This window comes from Rattus norvegicus, unplaced genomic scaffold (assembly GCF_021556685.1).
Source record: "Rattus norvegicus strain SHRSP/BbbUtx unplaced genomic scaffold, alternate assembly SHRSP_T2T unassigned-0000115, whole genome shotgun sequence".
Classification (NCBI taxonomy): domain Eukaryota; kingdom Metazoa; phylum Chordata; class Mammalia; order Rodentia; family Muridae; genus Rattus; species Rattus norvegicus.
The window spans coordinates 65460-72500 of NW_028238836.1; the positions used below are offsets into that span (position 1 = coordinate 65460).

The 7041-nt window shown below is 58.8% G+C and overlaps 1 long non-coding RNA gene across 1 annotated transcript in view; it reads left to right on the forward strand.

Annotated features, from left to right (window-relative positions):
• The first annotated feature begins 1480 nt into the window (after positions 1-1480).
• LOC147997533 (uncharacterized) overlaps positions 1481-7041 on the forward strand; it is an 18505-nt gene continuing 12944 nt past the window's right edge. The window contains exon 1 of the long non-coding RNA XR_015647754.1: positions 1481-1613. This is a non-coding gene — a long non-coding RNA (uncharacterized LOC147997533). The remainder of the gene's footprint in view (positions 1614-7041) is intronic.

The window sequence follows — 7041 nt, forward strand, 5'->3', positions numbered from 1 at the left end:
CTGTGTGGGTGGCCGAGGCAGGCAGAGTGGACCTCTGTGAGCTTGAGGCTAGATAAGTCTACGGAGCAAGTTCCATGACTGCCTGGGCTATACCAAAAGAAACGTACCTTGAGGCAAAACAAAACAAAGCAGAAAAGGTTCTGCTTTTATTTTACAGACATGTGTTCTCTCTAGTCCTATTGACTATAGAAGTTTGATCATGAAGTCACATTGATTTTTATTACAGAGTTTATTTGTGTGTGTGTGTGTGTGAGAGAGAGAGAGAGAGAGAGAGAGAGAGAGAGAGAGAGTTTTTTCTTTAATCTTCAAACATATTTTTTATTGTTTATTTATTTTATGAGCACACTGTCACTGTCTTCAACACACAAGGAGAGGATTCCATTACAGATGGTTGTGAGCCACCATGTGGTTGCTGGGATTTGAACTAAGGATCTCTGGAAGAGCAGTCAGTGCTCTTCACCGCTGAGCCGTCTCTCCAGCCCTGAAACAATATCTTGAATAAACAATAACAAAAACACTAAAACTAAGTCTGCCAGTTTTCCTCTTTCTTTCTCTCTCTCTCTCTCTCTCTCCCTCTCCCTCCCTCCCTCCCTCCCTTCCTTCTTTCTTCCTTTCTTTCTTTTTCTTCAGATAGGATTTCTTAGTGAATGATATTTATGTTGATATAAATTTTTTACGTACTTTTGACTGGCTAACTAACTAGCTAAGTCTGCCTGTCCTAAAGAAGGAGTTCCCCTGCCACAACTAAATACGTGCATAGAAAAAAAATATATAATTATTAACTTGGGATGAAACTAATGTAACAAGCAAGCAAACAAACGCACAAACAAACAAAGTAGGGATGGTGGTGCTGGGTGCCTGGTATATGGGAGATGGGAGACCTGTGGTCTAGAGCGTCCAGAGCTCTGGCCTCCATACTCTGGACTGCATTCTCTCTAGCAATCTTCCCAAAGTGGCTGTATTTAACCATGTTTTTATTTTTTAAATTGGCTCTCTCTCTCTCTCTCTCTCTCTCTCTCTCTCTCTCTCTCTCTCTCTTTCTCCCTCCCTCCCTCCCTCCCTCCCTCCCTCCCCCCACCACACACACAGAGGCACGTGTGAACAAGGGAATGCAAATGCACAAAATAAGTATGTTTTGATCAGAGTGAAAACAAATCACGGGAATTTTAACCATTCCACCATCATTCCACCATTCTTTTAATTTACTCTCTGTGTTTAGTCTTCCAAAGAGGGTGGCAGGTGTGTGGTTTGGTGAGTGCCGGCTGGCGGTGGCAGCGAGGAACAGAGAACAACAACAACCCCCCCTCCCCCCCATCGGGATCGGTGGAGGGTTTTAAAAATGAGTGAGCCATTTAAAAATGGTGTGGAACTGAGGTCGCCGCCACCCTCCCCTCACGCCGGAGTTTGGACGCTCCCTTTTCCTAACTGTGCTGTTCCTTGCTAATTGTTAACCGATTCGAGAGTGCATGTCCTTTCACTTAGAGGTGGCCTGTTTTCACCGCTCCGTCCTACTTTCCTTTTCTGGGTGCCTGAGGGGTTGGCCCCGAGTCCATCCCGCGTTCACTGTGTTCCGGCGGGACAACCGGGACCGTTTGTGCCATTCGGGAGAAGTGGTGGGTACCTGCCCCGTTGTGCGTGGGTGAGTGTCCCCCTGAGCTAGGGAGGTCACTCTGGAGAGACGGAATGAGTGTGTGTGGCGGCGGCGGCGCGTGACAGTCTGTATTGGTTTGCTTGATCGAGATCGCTGTCGGGCGACACCTAGTGGCGACAAGTTTCCGCAACGCTCCTGTCCCCCGGTTGGTGACAAAGGACGGGGAAGTGCCTGTGGTGAGCCGGCCAGGGTGAGAGGGTGACAGGCAAGCAGGCGGGTGCGCGACGGAGACGCCGTCCTGTCTGGGGACCATCTCTAGCTAGGAGGTTGTACCTGGAGAACTTCAGGGGAGGAGGGTGGCTGTACGACCTATTGGGACACAAGGAGGGGTTGGTGGCAGCTGGATGAGGTCGACCAGAAGGCTTGGGCCCCGTCCCGGATTTTTTTTTTTTTCCAATTTTTTTTTAAATTTTTTATTTTATTTTATTTTATTTTTTTTATTTCTTCCCTCCTCTCCGGTCCCAGCCAGCGGGACCATAGACACTTTTGAGGCCGAGAGGGTGCTGTGTCCCCGGCCTCCGAGCCGAGGTGGCCCGGCTAGGGGGCGCCACGGAGTTTTTTTTTTTTTTTCTTTTCCAGGAGTCCCTTCGGTCCCAGCCAGCGGGACCATAGACACTTTTGAGGCCGAGAGGGTGCTGTGTCCCCGGCCTCCGAGCCGAGGTGGCCCGGCTAGGGGGCGCCACGGAGTTTTTTTTTTCTTTTCCAGGAGTCCCTTCGGTCCCTGATAGCGGGAGCCTGGACCTCTGAGGCCGAGAGGGTGCTGTGTCCCCGGCCTCCGAGCCGAGGTGGCCCGGCTAGGGGGCGCCACGGAGTTTTTTTTTTTTTTTTTCTTTTCCAGGAGTCCCTTCGGTCCCTGATAGCGGGAGCCTGGACCTCTGAGGCCGAGAGGGTGCTGTGTCCCCGGCCTCCGAGCCGAGGTGGCCCGGCTAGGGGCGCCACGGAGTTTTTTTTTTTTTTTTCTTTTCCAGGAGTCCCTTCGGTCCCTGATAGCGGGAGCCTGGACCTCTGAGGCCGAGAGGGTGCTGTGTCCCCGGCCTCCGAGCCGAGGTGGCCCGGCTAGGGGGCGCCACGGAGTTTTTTTTTTTTTTTTTTTCTTTCCAGGAGTCCCTTCGGTCCCTGATAGCGGGAGCCTGGACCTCTGAGGCCGAGAGGGTGCTGTGTCCCCGGCCTCCGAGCCGAGGTGGCCCGGCTAGGGGCGCCACGGAGTTTTTTTTTTTTTTTCTTTTCCAGGAGTCCCTTCGGTCCCTGATAGCGGGAGCCTGGACCTCTGAGGCCGAGAGGGTGCTGTGTCCCCGGCCTCCGAGCCGAGGTGGCCCGGCTAGGGGGCGCCACGGAGTTTTTTTTTTTTTTTTTCTTTTCCAGGAGTCCCTTCGGTCCCTGATAGCGGGAGCCTGGACCTCTGAGGCCGAGAGGGTGCTGTGTCCCCGGCCTCCGAGCCGAGGTGGCCCGGCTAGGTGGCGCCACGGATTTTTTTTTTTCTTTTCCAGGAGTCCCTTCGGTCCCTGATAGCGGGAGCCTGGACCTCTGAGGCCGAGAGGGTGCTGTGTCCCCGGCCTCCGAGCCGAGGTGGCCCGGCTAGGGGGCGCCACGGAGTTTTTTTTTTTTTTTTCTTTTCCAGGAGTCCCTTCGGTCCCTGATAGCGGGAGCCTGGACCTCTGAGGCCGAGAGGGTGCTGTGTCCCCGGCCTCCGAGCCGAGGTGGCCCGGCTAGGGGGCGCCACGGAGTTTTTTTTTTTTTTTTTTCTTTTTTCCAGGAGTCCCTTCGGTCCCTGATAGCGGGAGCCTGGACCTCTGAGGCCGAGAGGGTGCTGTGTCCCCGGCCTCCGAGCCGAGGTGGCCCGGCTAGGTGGCGCCACGGATTTTTTTTTTTTCTTTTCCAGGAGTCCCTTCGGTCCCTGATAGCGGGAGCCTGGACCTCTGAGGCCGAGAGGGTGCTGTGTCCCCGGCCTCCGAGCCGAGGTGTCCCGGCTAGGGGGCGCCTCCGAGACTTTATTTTTTCCAGGATCCTCCCCGGTCCCTGCCAGCGGGAGCATGGACTTCTGAGGCCGAGGGGAAGCTGTGTTCCAGGCTATCTACCATGGCCTCCTCGGTCTGTGAGCACTCAGGGTTCTAAGGTCGACCAGTTGTTCCTTTGCGGTCCGGTTCTCTTTCTACATGGGGACCTCTTGGGGACACGTCACCGAACATGACTTCCAGACGTTCCGTGTGGCCTGTCATGTTTATCCCTGTGTCTTTTACACTTTTCATCTTTGCTATCTGTCCTTATTGTACCTGGAGATATATGCTGACACGCTGTCCTTTTGACTCTTTTTGTCATTAAAGGACGTTGGAAGAGGCTTGCACCAAGGCTGTTTGCTTGTCCAGCCCTAGCTCTTTTCTTCTGCGCATGGGCCTCTTCGATGCTTGAAGCTTAGCGTCCCCCCCATGAGTACGCGCTTCCTGCTTTCCCGTGCTTGCTTGCCTGTGCTCTCTGGGGCAGCTTTATGACAACCGTCCCGCGTGTCAGGCGTTCCCGATTTCCCCGTGGTGGTTGTCGTCCGTTACCGGTAGGAGTCGTTGGTGCCGAGTGCGACTGGAAGGGTTTTCCCGTTTGGTGCTAGTGACCCCCTGGCGTGCTCCTCTGCGGCCGACCGGTTTTTTTATTTGTTTTTTTTTTTTTTTTTTTTTTTTTTGTTTTTTGGAAGGAGTTCCCGAACCTCCGCTGCTTGGTGGTGTGTCCCTTTCTTTCCTGCTGTGTGCCTCCCGAGTTGCACCTTTTCTCCTTCGAAGGGGATTTTATTTTTTTATTTTTTATTTTTTTTTATTTTTATTTTTTTTGAAGGAGTTCCCGAACCTCCGCTGCCCGTTGAGTCCCGTTCTTCCACGCCACGTGCCTCCCGAGTGCAACGCTTCCTTTTTTTCTCGCCCTCGAGAAGGGTAAATTTTTTTTTTTTTGTGTGTGTGGCAGTGTTAGCGACTTCTTCCCGTGCTCTCTCTCGCTCTTCTCGCTCGTATTCCCGTCCAGTGCGTGTTAGAAAGCTCTCACGCCCGTTGTTCCCGATGCATGGCGTGTCTCGCTCCCGTTGGATCGATGTGGTGCTGCCGCGTTCTCTTCGGGCCGGGGCCTAAGCCGCGCCAGGCGAGGGACGGACATTCATGGCGAATGGTCATTCAGCGCGAATGGCGACCGCTCTTCTCGTTCTGCCAGCGGGCCCCTCGTCTCTCCTCCCCATTCCTTTGCAGGGTGGTGTGTGGAAGTCAGGGGTGCGGCTGTCCGGCACGAGCGCTGACCCGCGCACACTTGTTGCTGTGGTTCGCGGTGTCCCTGTGGACGTGTCGGGGGCGCTTGCCCCCACGCCGTTCACTGCTTCGCGGCCCTCTTCCCCCGTGCCGGGGGAAGGTGGTAGACCCGCTGCGGTGCATACCCTTCCCGAATGGTGTGTGCACGCGCCCTGCTTTGTGTGAGCCTTGCGGTGCTCCTGGAGCGTTCCGGGCTTTGACCACCAAGGTGCCCGCTTCTGAGTTGGCGGTGGCGCTTCCCGCTCCCCGGCGTGCCTCCTGTGCTCCATGGTGCTTGTGCCTTTACGCTTTCCCTTGTCCTAGTTGCCGGCTTTCTGCACGGTGACAGAAAAGGGGGGTCGAGGAGTTGAGTGTGCGGTTAAAAGGCTCCTTCCGTTGGGTGAGCGCCCACCCCGTGCCTATGTTTTTGGTGCCTTCACCCGCGGGCCCTGCGCGGTTAGGGTGGTGCTGAGCGATCGCGGCTGGCCCTTTTTAAAGACCGGACTCCTCAAGTCAAGGCTCCTCCTTTGTGTGCGCCTTGAAGAGGCCTGGCCCTCGGCGGGGACCTGTCGCAGGTCCCCCCGGTCCGCGAATGCTCAAGAAGACCCCGGAGAAAGAGACCTTTGCCGATACCGCAGACCCCCCACCAGCTGGCGCGTGGTCCTTCCCGTTCTGTCCCGCGCCTGTTGCTCGTTTCCCGTTGCGTGCACGGAGCCCTTGGCTGCTCGTCGGTGTTGGGTTCGTCCCGCCCTCAGTGAGGAATTTGCCTTCTCTAGCTATCTTCGGAAAGGGCTTTACGATCTCCGAGGGGCTTCTCCCGGATGGTCCCCTCGGCTGCCCGCCCTGACCTCAGCCTTCTGCGCGCAGCGTTTGCTCTCTCGCCTACCGCGACCCGCGCCTCCCCGCTCCGAGTACGAGGAGGGATCACGCGGGACGGGGCTCTGTCGACCTGCCGCTGTGCGGAGCTTGTGGGGGAGATTGGGTTTCTGGTGGCAGGTGGCGGGGAAGGGCCGTGCACACGCCCGCGTGCGCGGTACCCCCTCTCACCGCGAGGGGTCGTCGCGGGACGGGTGGGTTTGGAAGGGCGGCGCTGGGCTCCCGGTCCCACCCGCCTCCGTTTCCCCCGTGCCCTCCGTCGCGTGTGCGTCCCTCCCACGCGCGTCCACGTCCCGGCCACTCTCGCGGCGAGGTCGTGTCGCGTGTGGTGCGTGCCGCGTGCTCTCGGGCGTCTGCGGTTGCCGCCTCGTCCCCCCTTCCACGGCAGCGTTCCCACGGCCGGTGGAGATCGCGGGAGCCGTCCTACCCCCCTTCCCCCTCCGCGGGGCTCTCGAGGGTCCGTGAACCGCGGGGTTGGCCTCGCTCTCGGGGGCGGACTTCTTGTTTGGGGGAACCGGCGGTCGGCCGCGTCCGGCGCGTCGTCGGACGTTGGGACCCGCTGCCACGCGGGGGTCTTCGTCGGTTGGCGTCGGCGTCTGCCTCGGTTCTCTCTCGCGTCGGCTGGCGTCTCCTCGGGCTCCCGGGGGTTGTCCGTTGGTTTCGGGTCGGCTCGGTGCCGCGGGCGTGGCGGGACTGCTCCGGGTTGGGTGCAGTGTGATTCCCGCCGGCTTGGCTCGCGTGCCCGGTCGCCGCCCGAGCGGCCTCCCGGTCCCTTGTGAGGCGTCTCCCGCGGGGTGCCGCTGCGGCCGGCCCTGCCGTCGACGGTCCTCGTTCTGCCGGTTCGCTCCCCCTCCCCGCCCGCCGGCGTTCCTTTCTCTCTCGCTCCTCGTCTGGCCGACCCGCGGCCGTGCTGCCGGGCCCCTCCTCAACGGGGGGGGCAGCCGGGCGCGCACGGGTCCCGGGGCGGTCGCGGGGTGCCTGGGGGGAAGGGCCGCCCGGCGGGCGGGAGGAAGTTGCGGTTTGAAGGGCGTCCCGGCCGCCGCGGCCGCGGCGGCGCGTCTCGCCTGGTCTCTTGGAGGCGTGTGCGGGGGGAAAGACGCCCCGCGAGGCGTAGAGGAGAAAGAGGCTTTAGTGGCTGTCGCCCACGCCGGTCCGTGGGGCCTGTTGGCTGAGGGTGCGTCTGCGCGGGGGCCCGTCCGGCCCCGCCGTCCTCTGGGAAGGCGTGCGTCGGGGGAAAGCTGCCGGGGTGCCAAGGTG